Genomic DNA, 17,028 nt, shown 5'->3' on the forward strand with positions numbered 1-17,028 from the left:
TGTCGCGCGGTATAGTCGTATATATTTTGTTTCGGCAATTAATATTCTAATTTTTTGTTGAATTTCGTGGCTATTCTGCCTTATAGTGTGTGAATTTTTAATATACTTTGAGAAGAAAGTGAGTGAATTCAAAGTAAAAGAAATATTTTTTCTTTACGCTTTGATTCATTTGATTTTTGCAAACAAAAATTTTGAGCTCTAATATAAATCTCTCTTTTTTTTTTTGTTTTCTCTCTTTTTCTCTGTTATTTTTTTTGCTGTTTGGATATTGTGTTGCTAGTAATCTCTCGTTACAGTGTCAACCTAATAGAGAAGTTTTGCACAAATTGGTTGATAAATTTTTATGTTCAGGATTTTTTTTAGTGATTTGTGTGTCTGTTCTTCATAATCCACAACTGTCTTTTTGACTGGACATGGAGTGTTTATATACACCTTGTCGGGTGAGATCAGGCCCGGATTCTGATAGGTTCCTTTCTTGTTGGCTCTGCGAGCGCTTTGGTCATGCAAAGTGTGCCGGTATTCTCGGCCGTGCTGCTGACGCAGTCGCTGATCCGTCTAAAGGCTTAAGATGGTCATGTCCTGACTGTAGGCAGCGGGACATTGACTTTTATAAACTTTTCACGGAGACCCGTTATGGTTTCTCGGAATTGAGTAGAAATCTCGGCTCCTTGTGGGAAAAGTTTGAGCTCATTAAGTCTAGATTTGATGAGTGTCGCCTCATTGGATACCCATCTTCTACTCGTAGCGTAGCGTGTGGGACGCCACCTCCGGCTTTCTCCAAATCTAATTCGTAGGTACAAGTTACCGCTCCCTCTAACTCTAAAATGAACAGTAATGTTTCCGATATTGCTGAGTCGGTTGGTAGCAAAACAGTTACAAACAAACCGGCAAGTCCGTCGGTTTTAAGCTACGCTGAAGTGGCAAGGGTATCTCCGCCCAGAACCGCCACTCACTCTAATCAAGCGCCATCGCCTAAAAGTAATAAAGAGAAAAATAAATCATTCTCTCCTCCTGGCTGTTCGCGTGTGAATGCTGGTCACCAGACTGGGCAAGTCTCACAAGCTGCCGGTACGAGGGCGATAACCTCATCTATATTCTCCCCAACTCGAAACTCTCCTACCGTGAACCCCCCTCCTGTTCCAAATAATGAAATTTGCTTGGCGGCAGTTCCTCCCAGAAAAGCAATATTTGTGTCAAGACTGGCACCTGAAACATCGGTGGATAACATAAAAAGTTATCTGGCGACGAAAGTCCCATCAGTCAACTTAAAGCGTGTTAGCATCTTCAAAATGGCTCCTTCTCAAGCTAGGGCAATCTCCTCTTTTAAAATACTAGTTCCGACTGAAAACAGTGATATGTTGTTAAACAAATCATTGTGGCCAGTAGGATCCTTAATTAAGGAATTTATCCCTCGAGATCGTCCCCGTAATACCAAAGCAATAGTCTTGTCGCCTTCAAAAAACTAATCGTTTCTTCAGGCCCACTATCTCTCATTTATCAAAATGTTAGGGGCCTAAATTCGAAAATTCGTTCCACTTTTCTAAATTCAGTGAGCACTGAGTTTTTCTGTTTGGCCTTTACTGAGACTTGGATGAAACCCGATCTTCATTCGTCGGAACTTTTTCATAATTCTTTCCAAGTCTTTAGAAATGATCGAGTGAATCGCATTGGTGGTGGTGTATTAATTGTCATATCTGCGTCAGTCCCGTCCAAGTTAATTGAATTTCCCACTTCTCCTGACGTTGAATTTATCGCCATTCGTGCGAAAATGCCTAATAAACATCTATTTATAACCTGCTCCTATATTCCCCCAAAATCTGATATCTCCATATACAGGCAACACGCTTCCCTCATTTGTGAAGTGGCCAAGCGGTCTAGACCCACCTATTTGGTCGTTGCATTGGATGACTTCAATTTGCCTCAAGCCACTTGGTCTAACAGTGATAATTCTGACTGTTTGGTTCCTACTTCAACGTCTGATAGGGCTGTTGTGTTCTTTAGTGAATTGTTTGATCATAATTTGGATCAATATAATCGTACCCCTAATTGTAATGGTAGGCTGCTTGATCTCTGCTTTGCCAATTTTCCCGAGATTTACGTTAATCGTTGTCCACTTTAAAGTTTACCTGAGGATCCTTATCATCCATCAATATGCATTTCCTTTCATCATATGAATGATGGTTTGTTGAATTGCCTTAATGTGCCAAATCAAACTTTATTAAATAATTATTATGATTTTCATAAAATCAATATTGTATTGCTAAAATACCTTCTTTCACTTTTGACGATTGATTTCTCAACTGGTAGTATTGAAAGCTTATTGTCATCGTTCTACAATACATTAAATCTAGCTATTGCTGCATCTGTTCCGGTCAAGCATTGTCGACCTCGAAGCAGGTTCCCCCGTGGTTTAATAAGACAATTAAATATCACAAGAATAGAAAAAATTCGCTATTCAAAAAATATTCGAAAAGTGGCTCTGCGCTCGACTATGCCGCTTACTCGGTGGCGATGCATAGATTTAACTCCATCAACCATCGTTATTACCGCAGATACCTTCAGTTCATTAAATCCTCTCTGTTTGCTAATCCTAAATTCTTCTTTAAATTTGTTAACTCTAAAAGAAAAATTTTCACATATCCCTCTCATTTTTCTTTTAATGGCTCTGATTCCTCGGATGATTTCGAAATCTCAAATCTATTTGCTGAGTATTTCCGACGAAACTTTTCGATTGCTAATTTCGATTTATCAGCAAACTACCCATATCCTATAACTAACTTGATTTCAATCCCTAACTTGGTTATTTCGGAAAATGACGTCTTTAAAGGGTTGAGTTTTCTAAAATACAGTTGTTCGCCTGGACCTGATGGAATTCCATCATGTGTACTTAAATCTTGCGCTGTCGAGTTATGTCGTGTGATCTGAAGGATTTTTAACATGTCGTTGTATTTAGGTGTTTTCCCTTCATGTTGGAAGAGTAGTTTCCTTATTCCTATCCACAAGAGTGGAAGTAGACAATTTGTTGAGAACTACAGAGGCATAGCCAAGATGAGGGTCTTGCCCAAGTTGTTCGAGCGAATTGTGACTCAGCGTTTGGCCTTTGCCATTAATTCGTATATTTCTCCGCACCAGCACGGCTTTCGGAAAGGGCGATCTACAGTCACCAACTTGTTAGAGTTTACCTGTCATGTTTTCAAGGCTTTTTCTAGCGGCTCTCGCACAGATGTTATTTACACTGATTTAAGCAAAGCATTTGATATGGTTAACCATAGACTACTTATCTTTAAACTCCAAGCCTCTGGTTTCCCACCCTACTTAGTGAAATGGATAAGCTCTTATTTGCACAATAGATCCTTCAGGGTTTTGTTTAACTCCATCACCTCGGATGAATTCCCCGTTACGTCTGGCGTACCTCAAGGAAGTCACTTAGGTCCTATTTTATTTAGTTTATACATTAACGATCTCCCATCGGTGGTTAATTCCAGCCAGATCTTAATGTATGCTGATGATGTGAAACTGTTTTCTTCCTTCTCTGTTAAATCGCAATCACATCAGCTTCAAGGTGATTTGGATAATTTTGTTGCATGGTGCTCTTTGAATCTTCTGAAACTAAATCTGAGTAAATGTAAGAAGCTTTCATTCTCATTCATTACTCTGTATTTCATAGATTCGCGTCAGTTGGAGGACGTCGATTCGATTGCAGATTTAGGCGTTCTATTTGACCATAGGTTACGTTTTAACTTGCATATTGAGCTCTCGATTAGCAAAGCTAGGTCTGCGCTTGGTTTTATAAAAAGGTGGTCCAAAGAGCTTGATGATCCCTACATTACGAAAAGGCTGTACATGTGTTTGGTTAGACCCATACTTGAGTATGCCTCTGTTGTATGGTCTCCTTCATATAGGTGCTATGTAGATTCAATTGAATCTGTTCAAAAGCAATTCTTGCTGTTTGCCCTTAAAAATTTGAGTTGGGATCCAAATGCCTCTCTTCCTCCGTATGAAAATAGGTTGCTTCTGCTGTCCTTACCGTCTCTTGAGAAACGTAGGTTTGTTCTTGGCGTTTCCTTTCTAATTAAAGTAATAAATGGTGGCATTGACTCGCCTTCATTACTTGGTGAAATAAGCTTTAATGTCCCTAACCGCTTCTCTAGGTACTTTATCTTGGTTAAGCTTAATCAGTGTAAATTTAATTATGAGCTGTTCAATCCGCTCATAGTCATTTGCAAGAACCTAAGAACGTCTACCACTTATTCTCGTTATCGGACTCTTTAAAGTCCATTAAAGCAACATTGCTTAATACGCGCGATTTACCTATGTCGTATTTAAACTAGCTTTTATCCTTAAAAAGTCGTTACGTTTCGAAAGTGAATTATTGTCAATTTATTATCGGTTGCCAGGCTTATGCATGTTTGCGATGGCTTAGGGGTTCATTTGCAATTTGGTCCTGTACCGGTTGTAAGTGTGCTCCTATGCTGATAGTGTACATGCTTTTTTTTTTCTTTTTTTTTTTTTTCTTCTTATTTGTTTTATTATGTTTATACTCAATTTTATTGTTAATTAATATAAGTTTTGCATTAAGAGCCAATTGAACTCGACTGTTATTTGTTTGTGAGTTTCTAGTATAAATGGAATAAATAAAATAAAATAAAAAATAATGGAAACGCACAAGAAATTTGTATTTTGCAGAGACCTTTATTTTTAGTATTTTTAATCTAAATATTATTCCGACTACTATGACTCGAATGACTCTCTATTGGTCGGCAACTGAATTCCAACTCACTTAACCTATCCTTAACCTACGCTTAATCTGATCTATTCTATTCTTATCTTATATTAATCTATTCCTATTCTATCTTAATCTATTCTTATCCTATGTCTATCCTATTCTTCTACTACGCCTATCCTACTCTTATCCTATCTTACTCTCTAGCACACCTCTCTCCATAGCCAAAGACGTAGAATCCGTGAGGCCAAAATGAGGGACGACTTTGGGTCCTCACAGAGTTTATGAAATATGTTAAATTGAAACAAGTAAGAAAATTATATTTGATCGTGACTGTTATCCTAAGACAGCCAAAAAATAAAATAGCTAAATTTTCACGCTCTGTAATATGCAGGGGACGCGGCTAATTTTTCTCATTTTGCAAATGAAAGCTTTTATCGTATAAGCATGGTGGCGCTGTAGGTCCGTCCTTTGGAAAATTTGGATCAGTTCCAAATTCTTTGTCAAATTTGTAGGCGAACCTGAGAGTGTTACGCACAGATACTGCACTATAGGACAAATGGGCAGGTGGACAGAAGAATATGCTTAGGTGGTTTTTAGATTTAAAACTGCTCACGATCATACATAGTTTATTCGATTTTTGAAGCTTGTATCTCCGCGTTTTGAAGGCATTAAAAAAAATTTTAATTTGGTACACTATTACATTGGCGTGGTAAGTGTAGTCAATTTTTTTTTATACAGCTACTATAGAATCGCCCATAGAATATGCGTGCAAAATTTTCTACATTTATTTGCTATAGTTTATGAGCAATGACTACAAAGCCAATTTGTTATTCCCTTTGAAAAACAGAGATATTCCCAGTTTATGTGGTACCATGGGCGTGCCCTTTGGTCGCTTTGGTCCTTTTTTAGTACCAACCTGCGTGCAAGAATTTCCAATGTTTCTGCAAAATTGCAAATCGACAGCTTCATTTTTACGGTCAGGAGAATGTTTACAACAGACATTTCAAAGACGAACTGAGAAACATGCTTAAATCGATTTAGAATTTGTATCTGAACAATAATATATGTACTTTTTGGAGTCTCTGAAGATTCCTTCTGGTCGTAAACGACATAAACGTTTTGGCAAAGTTAATATATCGTTTTCCTGCGATGCTGGGTATAGGAAAGAAAGGTTTCATGCACATTTTATCGGCGGTAGTATATATGTAGAAAAAAAACATGGTCTCTTGATTATTCGAACGTGGAAACCTTAAGGATACGGAACAGAATATTTAGCGGCAGCAGATAAATATACCGATTTGGACTTTGGTTTTATGCGATTATCGTCGAAGAATACGTTGGAATTGGGGGAATAGCGATTTTTGATTTGTGAAACAATTGAATTTATTAAGTTGAAAGTTATCAGCTGCCATTGCATAATAATCACGACGTTTAATAGATCTCCGTTAGCAACTAAAATAATAGAAATATTGGAAATGTTGCAGAGATGATTGTATCATACTTTACTTCTTTAACACATTCGTCCGCCGTTTTGTGTCCAGCAATCTTTTCAAAACAAAACAAAAAAAAATATATATATATATGAAACTTACACAATTGTTTAAAATCGTTTTAATTGAACATAATCATATCATAGCTCAATCGGACCGAATTTGTTGTAACCGATTACTTTTGATGTAGAATCTGCTTTGATACTGCTCTTCACTGCAACCAGTTAAATCTTAAACCATTTGTAAGTTTTGTTGTAAAACGCCAAATTTTGCTTCATTGACAACCGATTTAACTTACTACTTTCTCTAGTCTTTTTCATAGTTTTTATGTAATTAATCTTTTATTAAAATCGTTGTTGTTTTTCCCTTTAACAAACACTTTGTAAGGACGCGTTTTGCTTTTTTACTAGAGACATGTGCGTTTATGAGGTTGTCCATCCCTCCGTTATCCGGAGTCTTAAAACATATAAATTCTTAACGTTGTTCCTTTATCTATCCAAAGCGTCCATGAAATGCTTTATAATTTTATATTAAAACATAGATAATTCTTTCTCGCCCATTGCCTTGGTTTATGACATATGCACATTTCCTAATTCATTCTGAGTATAAAGACATTGTTTATATTATATGGTTTATAAATGCATCTCATTTCTTTGATCGTACATATTCCGTAATTGATTTAACATAACCTGAATTTTGATTTCCATATATATGTGTATAAACATACTGCTTACTTCTTAGTATCATATGTCTATTATTATATAATTCTTTTATAACACACATTGAATTGTATTTTAAGTCTCTTACGTACACATTGTTCATCTTCCTCGCTCCCTTTTTAGCCACCTTAACATACTTTTTGCTTTCGTATGAACATTTATTTCATTTCTTATCATACTATTTAGAAATATATTATATACGTACATACATATATAATGAGTCTCATTTATATTAGATTTTTTCACTCAATAAAAAATAATTGCATGTTAAACCTAGTCCATTGCTAAAACATAAAGATGTATTTTACTATATTGTAACACTAGGGAATACATATTAAGCTATACAAAAAAAAACTAAACCTTATTCCATTAGACAAGAAAATTAAATAACTTCAATAACTCAAAATACGTAACGTCGTTAATATTGGTTTTTTTTGATGTAAACGAAGATAAAAACAGCACTAATGAAAATTAATATTTGGTGGGGTGCCCCTTTTCGCTTAATAACGCCATTTAAACGTTTTGACATATTTTGTATAATTTTTCTTGTATAGAAAACAGAAATCTTACTCCATTTTTCTTGTAATCCATTATGCAGATGTTGGATGGAAATGATTAAGTATTTCCGCACATGGCGGTCTAATTCATTACACATATATTTGATGGGGTTCATCCCAGATGATCAGGGAATAGGGTGAAGCAATTTGAGGTAGTTATATAAGATCCGTTCTGGAATTGAGCAGTACTTGTGCTTGAAATCGTTTTCTTGGTAGAACTTGAAATGCCAAGTTTTTTTGCACTTTCTTTCAAATTCTCCTTCAATACCCTTAAATAACAAGCACTTAATATTGAGATGGAGTACGAAAATTATGCGCAAATAAACTCAAATATTATGAAAATAAATAGCCACAAAAATAATACATACAATCGCCCCAAAGGTATAATAATCTTAACAAGAATAATTATAATAATAACAATAATTTCAGCAGAAATTATAAAAATAAAAACAACAATCATAATAGAAACCACACAGAAGCCACCAAAATAATAAAAAAAAATCAAAGAAATAACAATCAGAACAACCGTAATAGAAAATCTGGAAAATTTTTTCACCCGGATTCAATCACGATGCCTTAGAACTTAGCAAAACACATTTAAAGCAGACATCACATATCCCCCCTAACTCTTCTCAATGTCACAATTATCCAACTATATACTGCTAAATATTCAAAATGCAGCTAAACCAGAAACAACGCTACTATTAGACACTGGACCAGATGTCAGTCTCTGCTAAGCACACCTTTGAGAACACTACGCACAAAATAGCTCAGAATGTATCAATCTAGCAGGAATAACCAACGAATATACAAAATACAATTAGCAAACCAGGATTTCAATAAAAACTGATGGAATCATGGGGAAGAATTTCTTACATAACTATGCATGTAACATAAATTGTGAAAACTTCTCCCTTACAAGTAATGCGCATGATGCACAAATTAATCTCCCCATATCCGATCAAATAATTAACAAATGCAACATATTTTTCTCTGCAAGATGCGAAGTGATAGTCCTCATATATATCAAAATAGACAATGATGCTTTAGTACTAAACGAAGAAATAGAAAAAGTGATATTCATAGCCAATTCAATAATATTAAAAAAAATCACAATTCAAAGCCTACCTCATCAACACTGAAACACTCAACGATATCATATAACACACAATCACACAAACTCAACGCAACGAAAAACGTTTCCAAACTACAATACAATCTTTAAAATTAGACACCTTAAATAACATTGAAAACAAGAGCTCATAAAAATCTACCTAAGAAAAGCACGCCGACTTAACAAAATGGCAATTATTTGTTGACCACAAAAACGTAAACGAAAAAATCGTAAACGACAAATTACCCCTACCGAGACTAGAAGACGTTTTAAACAGACTGAGAGAACAAAATTCGCCTCAACACTAGATAAGACAAATTCATTCTATCAGATAAAGCTAAGTAAAAAATACCGACCACTAACAACCGTCGCCATACCCAACGGACATTATCAATATACTAGATTACCCTTTGGACAAAAAATCTTCTCCAAAAAATCCTAACCGTAGCTTTATCAGGATTAGACTCTGAACCGTTCATGTATATAGTTGACATCCATAGAAGTAGCTGCGACCTCCAATAGCAATCTAATATAAGTACTAGAACGAATCAAAACTTACAATCTAAGGCTAACCTACAAATGTTATTTCCTATAACCTGAAGTAACCTACCACGGACATCTTAAACACCCCAACAAGTTTGATACAATAAAAAGCCGCCTCTTATCAAAAAGCGCAGACGAGATACAAAGGTTTGAATTATTTTGTAACTATAATTCATTAAAAATTTTGCCAATGCAACTCAAGAACTAAATAAGTTATTAAAGAAAAGAACAACTTTTAATTGGACAGACAATTATCAAGACGCATTTGAAAAGCTCAAAAATGAACTTGTCTCACCACCCATCCTACAATACTCCGATTTTGAAAAATCATTCATTCTAAGCATCAAACTATGCATCATAAGGAGTAATGTGAAAATCTACCTATTGCGTACGGAAGGAAATCTCTAAATAAACACGAAAGAAGTAAGCCAATCATGAAAAAGGAACTATTGGCAATCTATTTGGGTATCACCCATTTCGGACGATACCTATTCGGCAGAAAATTCATAACAGTGACCGGTCACAGACCTCTTGTATCTTTATACTCGCATAAAAATCCTACATCAATACTGACCAGAATAAGGATAGCACTATCGAGCTACGATTTTGACATTGTATACTATGCGAAGAAGGTTCCTGCAATACGAACGCAGTTGCACTATCAAGAATAAACCCCAACTCAGACATACACATGTAAATGATCCCGACAACCAAAGAAGAGGATCAGGAACGGATTAAGAAAACGTTAATAATAACTATAGGTATGACGGCAAAGAATAAAACAGATGAAAACCACCGAGGTGAACTCCTAGAAGAATTATCGTCTAAGCTAAATAAATTAAATTTCAAGAATTATTCGTAAAGTCTAAATGTCAAGGTATTCAAATATATAAACGTAGAATAAATAACCGCGTCAGAATATTATTACACAAAGAAAGATTAACAATTGAAAATAAAAAGGAATACAACACAAGTCCATACTCAGCATATTTTGAAGTCAAAACAACCTTCCAAAAACTAACGCAAAATAAATCTGGCGAAAAATGTTCGAAATGATAAAAAAAACTTCGCAAAACAGCGTCACACTTGTGAAACGTACAAAGAAGCAAAACACGCAAAAGAAACATTATGTATAGACACCGCAGGACCAATCAGACTCTCTAATAACTTTCGTAACATATTAACCATACTGTTATAAAATTCGCTTTTCCAAGATGCAGTCCTTATCATTAGACCGTGGATATTTTGTTCAAGAGAAATAAACTTCAAAGTTCTTTTATTTACATTTACATTTCTTAAATGTAGGATTATTCACAATTTATTTTTGGCATTATTTTCAACTGCTCAACTTAAATATTCTTTTTCTACTAATCCTGCCTTTCACAAATGTTCTATTTATATACATTTTTACCATCATTTTACTAGTACCTAATTTTATAGTTTGATTCGTTAACATGCTTTGCTGGTTTTCCTCGGCCGACAGCTGCATGACGCGCTGTTAATGTGCATTTGGTTTTTCCCTCTTTAAGGGTTTTATTACTTCGCTGGAGTGAAAAGGATTTGGGATTTCTGTAACAATATGTTGACAACAAATATATGAGAAACAATGGTACAAACATTTTAATCTTTTAATGATTATTGAAGTACACAATAAGTAAACAAAAGGAGCATAGAAATGGAGTTTAATGAAGCAGTTGAATAAAGCAAAAGCATTGCACAATTCCATACTTTTTCTATATTTTAAATTGAAAACAAATCGTGTTTGTTGCTTGCTTTTCATATCCTGTAATATAATATTGAGTATAAGACTAAATTTAAAATCGAATAACATAAAGAAAACTTAAAATAACACAAAATAACCATGTATTCGAAAAATGACTTCTAAATTTAAAATAAATGATTCTTACTTGTTCTTCTACGCCTCTTTGTTTTTGGCTTATTTTGTTTACATAAATTCTAAAATTTTGATGATTATTTGTAGAGATTGTTTAAAATTCATTCTTCAGAAACGTATTCATCCTTTGCGAATAAATCTTACTTATGCCAATTTTACAAGTTCTGTTTTTGTCTTCTTTTTTATTTCGCTAAACGTGCCAACTTATAGAGATACCAACGCCACAAAACACTGTGTTCGGATTCTTACTACCATCACACAATTGTTGTGTTAACTGCTCGTTGCTTAACTGGACGTCGGCTTTTTTTCCTTAAAAAAATTCTGCGCAGGATATGAGGTTCGTAATTGAGATTACTGTGTAGCAAGTCTTAAGAGACAAAAGAAACTAATAAGATACATATTTGTTTGTGTTCGCTACTCCCTAATGCAGTGTAAACTCTTCATGTTCATTCTACATGCCATTAGTAAAAATGGAGTTTTCCTTATAAAATGCCACAATGCAAAAGTCGGGCATCAGCTTTCCTTTTGGTTTTTGTTCATCTTCATTTCTAACAACTTTTACTGCCACCATTGTGGTATGCTAGTTGTTGACCGAATATCTTTGAACTCCGCCTTCAGCTAATGTGTTCATGCGTGTGAGTTGCGTTCTTTTACGGGAGTGCAGGACGGAAGATGCACTGAATTTGCAGTTTTGGAAATTTAAGTGTAAGTGCTTAACTTAACTTCAGTATTTAAAAATTAAAATATTTAACTTAACTACAATTTAATTAATACTAATTTAGAGAAAAATATTTCAAATAATTTCAATATGTTAACGTTTATGTAATACCCATTGTCATAGTTACTAACTGAGAATTTGTTTTACATTTTTCTGTGCTGCCTTGTGCGCGTGATACTGCTCTGTCGTCGTGTTTTCTTTTTGTTCATTTCGATAAAAAATGCCCAACACAAATTTCTTAGTGTGTCGTTATCGCCGGAAAAAGGCCAAGCAATCTGTACTGGTTGCATGCTAAGTTTGGTGACTCAGGATGAATTTCATTTGCGACGTCAATGTTTATTACATCTTGAATTTTTTTAAAGATAAAACAGCTTGTCTTTTCTAACGCCGACAATGTTACCTTTATGTTTAGGATGGGATATTTATCGTCTATTTTTTTTCTTTATGCGTTCCAAAATCTCTTATTTCTTCTTGTTGCCCAATTCATTGTAGCATACTTAAAGGGGTCTAAAAAGAACCTCACTAGCTCGCCGAAATTGGGGGGTTCAAAGAGAAATTTGCCCTACAGAATTTTTATAATTTTATGTAATGTAAGTGGAAGTGTAGTGTAGCGTGTAAACTTACTTCGTCAGCCAGTAACCAACAAAGTAAATTAGTTAGAAATCATTTTAATAATTAAAATAAACAATATTAATAATAAATTGAAGGCGAATATGTGTATGGCAAAATCTCTAAATTAATGATTGTGTTAAAAAATTGTGAATTAAAGATTAATAGCTAATTTTAATTAACAATATTATTTAACTCACCTATTTTAAACCTCGCCGAATGTACATTCGTGAAAAAAAAAACTGAACAATGACTTTTTAACTAACAATCATTGTGTGCGATGTGACCAATCATTTTGAACGACTTGAACATGTGTTGCACCCTATTGAGAGTCTTTTTTTCAAATGCGGTAGGAGATACAGAAGACTTTAAGATTTTTCGTTGATCTTTATGGCTTTGACTCTTTCTGGAAAAAATCACTAAATCTTTGCAATTCTTGAGTTCTTCTGCGCAGATCCACGAAGTCGTGCAGGAACTTATGGTATCCGCAGGCCCTCCTCTCTCAACAGTTTCAAACGTATCCGTAACGTTTTTCAAATTCGATAGAAGATACAGAAGGCTTTAGTATTTTTCGTTGTTCTTTAGGACTTCCACTCGTTAGGAATTTGTGGTATCCGCAGGCCCTGTCTCAACAGTTTAAAACATATCCGTAACGATTTCAACAAATTTTTCAATTTTTTTTTTTTTTTTTATTATTAATTGATAAGAATTAGTTTGAAAGTCTTTTTAAGCAAAAATTTATAAATAGCAATGTATAGGATTTTTATTCCCAATTTGTAAATGTCAAAAATTTTCTTTTTTTCTTCTTTTTTTTTCAAACTTTTGTGACTAATCACTACCGACTCAAATCAGAACTGCCTCAATTGACAAAAAAAAAAAAAAATCAAAAAAACAATCGCCTACTCATTTTTCTACATCATTGATACCTTTTCTTTCAATAATCCAGACGAGGCTATTGTAGGGTGCCTTAGATGGCCGAATAATTCTATTTGAAGAGAGTTGTTTCATTTCAGAATTAACAAACTTCGCTACACTCATCGGGTATGGGCACAAGTTTGAATAGATAAATGTGCCATTGAAAATTTCCTACTCAATCAAAAGTTCATAAGGACTTGAATGTCAATTATGGTGCGGTCTCTCCAGACAGAATTGTTATTCTTTACTTTATTCTGACAGTGGATGGACTGGACTTTGAACATAATACCTTACAGGCGTTATTGCTGTTAATTCTCAAAACGGGTTAATGCACTTTTTTTAAGCTCCTATATCAATTATATGTCTAATATATCACTCTGGTACGGTTCTATTTGTGAAGAGTAAAAGAGAGTTTACTCTAAAAAACTATAATATTACTTATGCTGGTTGGTTTTGTTCGCTACATTTTGTGACTTAGCTTCAGTTGCACCGTGATACTGGTTCATTACTTGTTAACTTTGAAAGGAATTTTTTTGAAAAATGTTATTTATTTTTTCAAATTCCGAGTTTCTATTTCTAACGGCTGTTTTCCGCCTTTCAACTTGTTGTTTCTGGGGCTAATTCATATTTCCACCATTATGTGAGTTGATTGGATGTTTAAAATAAAAAATTAATGGCTGAATGTCCATAAATTCGGTTTAACCATGCATATTATTTTGTCCTTGATTTTAGCGTAATAAGGGTTATCTTGCCGATAGGGTCCTTTATTACCACAATCTTTCGGCAGATTGGCCTGATCTCTTCTAATCGATTTCGTAAATCTTTAGCTGTCTCCATTTTTACTGGTAATAATCGGTTCAAAGATACTGCTTTTATGATATGCCCCAGTTTTCTGAGCCAAAACTGAAGTCATCGTATAATCAGACGGAGGAGATAAAAAAGAATGTCCCACAATAATTTCCTTAAACTAGAAATGGTCACCCGAAGGGCATATTGCCGATATTTTTCATTAATTGACGTTGTTACTACACCAAATCGTATGCCATTCCCGTTTTGTGTATTAACAATGAAAGTTTCATTTCAACTTTATCTTAAAATTGGAGAACTGTGTGATAACTCTGTTTTAAGGTGCTCAACTTTGGTTGAGTAACATGGTATTGAAAGGCGACAGCCCTTTACTTTATTTCTAATTATCGCAAGTGTCTGATAGTGTCTGAATTATCACCACTTTTTACGAAAACTTTGTAAGCAGCATGCGTAACGTTACACAAATTACAGCATCTACTAATTGCAAGATTTGCTTTGTAATCATCATTTACCTCTTTTTTTTTAACGCACATGTGTAGATTTAGTAAATGTCTCTCCAGATTTTCTGAATTCATAAAACTATTTCTGCTTCCATTTTGTTCAAACCAGTGAAGCAAAGACGACAAGTTTCGATTTTTCAAATATTGGAAGCCCTAATAAACACACGAAAAGCACCTCTGTACGTCCGTAATGGTAAAGACATATTATTCAGAAAAACAAACAGCTTTCCATGACTTATATTTCCAAAACAATTCACTTCATGCTACTGGTAACTCTAATGTTGCTAGGGTTCAGTCCTTTCCGCTAAGCGCCAATTATGAATAAAGTTTTTGCTTTTAATTTTCTGTTTATGTCCTAAAAGATATTATTTAGTGTTCATGCTTTGGTAATCGGAAACGTGTTCATCCTTTACAAGTAAACCTTTATTTTACCAAATTTACAACTTCCGTTATTTTCTGCTTTCTTATTTGCTTAACTGTATCAGCTGATAGAAATGCTAACGTCACATCGGATTCCTACTGCAATCGCAGCGCTGGTGGCAACATATTCTTTGGTGACAACTTTCGTTAAAGTGTTGACTTATGCATACCATGCCAATGGCAACATAAGCTTATAAAAACAATTTGTTGAGATGAGCCCTGAAGGAAAAAGGTAATAGAGGAAACAGATTGTTTCCAATTAAAAAGCTGTTCACTCATTTTTATGTTATATTCTATATATCATTTTGATTAAGGCCAATGAGTGAGCTTTGCACTCATCAGTTGCACCCATAACTTACCTGCCTTGATAAAGAAACATCATATGGCTAGCATTTATTTACATACATGTTAATGAAGTGCACCGTTTATTAACGAAGAATTTTTTGATAAATGTCTTTTTGAAGCAAAATACGAATACTAAACGAACAAATTTTTTTGCTCGAATAGATAGCAATATATATTGATTTAAATTTTCCTATTTTTAATGAAAAGTTAAATGACAACTGGAAAATCATATACGTTGTGCTTGCAATGTTAACCATATGATTTCGCTGTTTTCATAAAAACATCGTAGTGTTGCTTCTCAAATATGAAGTAAGTAGAAAGGTTAAAAGCTTTGAAAAAATTTACTTCGGCGTTAAAAGCAAGGCAGGCATATGTTCAACTACGTGTTAACACTTCGTAAAACTAAACGCAAAACACAGTCCTTCTACCACCGCTTAATTCAATAAGTAAACGCATTCACAGGCACACGCTATAGCTTTGTATATTCAGTCATACATTTTACTATACTATACTGAGGTTCGTGTTGCGTAACATTACATATATAGATCGCAGGAACGTCAATAATCGTGCTCTTTTTAAATTTTTCGTTCAGTTGCTTTCACCACACTTGCTTAAAGCACCTGTATAAAGAGTAAACGTTCCGAGTTTGTCTGCGTTAAGGGCGAAGTACAACGCTTGCTTTATGCGTTGGACTCAGTAACTCAGTTAATCATACACCTTGCGTGCGGTGCTAATGCCATATCTTATGGTTAGCGTTTGTTGGTGTAAACGCTTATGACGAGGTAGAAAATTATTGAAGTGACAAATTTGTCTAAAATATGATTTTCTTCAAGCAAAACACGAAAAAAAAGAAAAGAAAGAAAGATATTTTTTGCAAGCAGGGTGCATACTCTGCTTTACGAGGACAAGGAACAAGACTGGCAAGTGTGTAAAGGTAAGGCAGTAGGGAAGAGAATTGTGAGGAAATCAAGCGAGTACGGAAGCATCGGAATTTTGTTACCTTTCAAAAAATAATAAAAAAAAAGAAAAGAAACTATTCTCCATACAGTGACTGAACATATGAACACTCAAAAACAGAATAAAAAAAAAAATAAACGTTCAAAAGTTCAATAAATATGTTAAAAAAATTTACAATAAATATGCTAAAATTTTAGTTAAAGTGAAGGCTTAAAAACGCAATAGATACATTACTGAGAAATATTTAACAGTTTACAAGTATAATAAAAAACAATTTAAAAAAACAGTGAAGACTCAATATTATTATTATTATTATTATTATTAATTTCGCCAGAGAAATAAATTCTAAGACTAAGCTCTTAAAAGCACTAGCATCTAAGGCTATCGGCTTTTATTAAAAACTCTACCGCACTTGAGAAGATTCGAACTCACGACCATTGACTTGCTAGTCGAGATTCCTCGCCTTCGGCTACTCAGGCAGATGAAAGACTCAATATAAAAGGTACAGTGATATACAAAGATAAAAACCAAAAACGAAAAGGCATGTTGTTTATTTAACACGCTAAGCTTAAGATAAAGATTTTGCTTAAAGAAAAAAAAAGCAATAGAAATGTTAAAAAAAAGAAGAAATAAAAGAGAAGACAATGACATACCTACGTTCTTTTTGGTGACATAACAACGCTAAGTATTCGAACAAAGAAAAAAAAAAGAACG

The 17,028-nt window shown here is 34.2% G+C and overlaps 1 protein-coding gene across 7 annotated transcripts in view; it reads right to left on the bottom strand.

The window, feature by feature from the left end:
• LOC119643482 overlaps positions 1-15,956 on the bottom strand; it is a 58,497-nt gene extending 42,541 nt beyond the window's left edge. For 3 of the 7 annotated variants that reach the window (XR_005248300.1, XR_005248299.1, XR_005248297.1), the window contains exons 1-2: positions 15,372-15,779; positions 12,571-15,231 (exon numbers count right to left, since the gene is read on the bottom strand). The gene's annotated coding sequence lies outside the window, so the exon portion shown is untranslated. Of the gene's footprint in view, positions 1-937; positions 973-10,527; positions 10,719-11,371; positions 15,232-15,371 lie in introns of those variants that run through there. The other 4 variants (XR_005248298.1, XR_005248301.1, XR_005248303.1 and 1 more) reach the window with 4 other exon arrangements.
• Positions 15,957-17,028: the final 1,072 nt, after the last annotated feature.

This window comes from Glossina fuscipes, unplaced genomic scaffold, assembly GCF_014805625.2.
Source record: "Glossina fuscipes isolate IAEA_lab_2018 unplaced genomic scaffold, Yale_Gfus_2 61051, whole genome shotgun sequence".
NCBI lineage: Eukaryota > Metazoa > Arthropoda > Insecta > Diptera > Glossinidae > Glossina > Glossina fuscipes.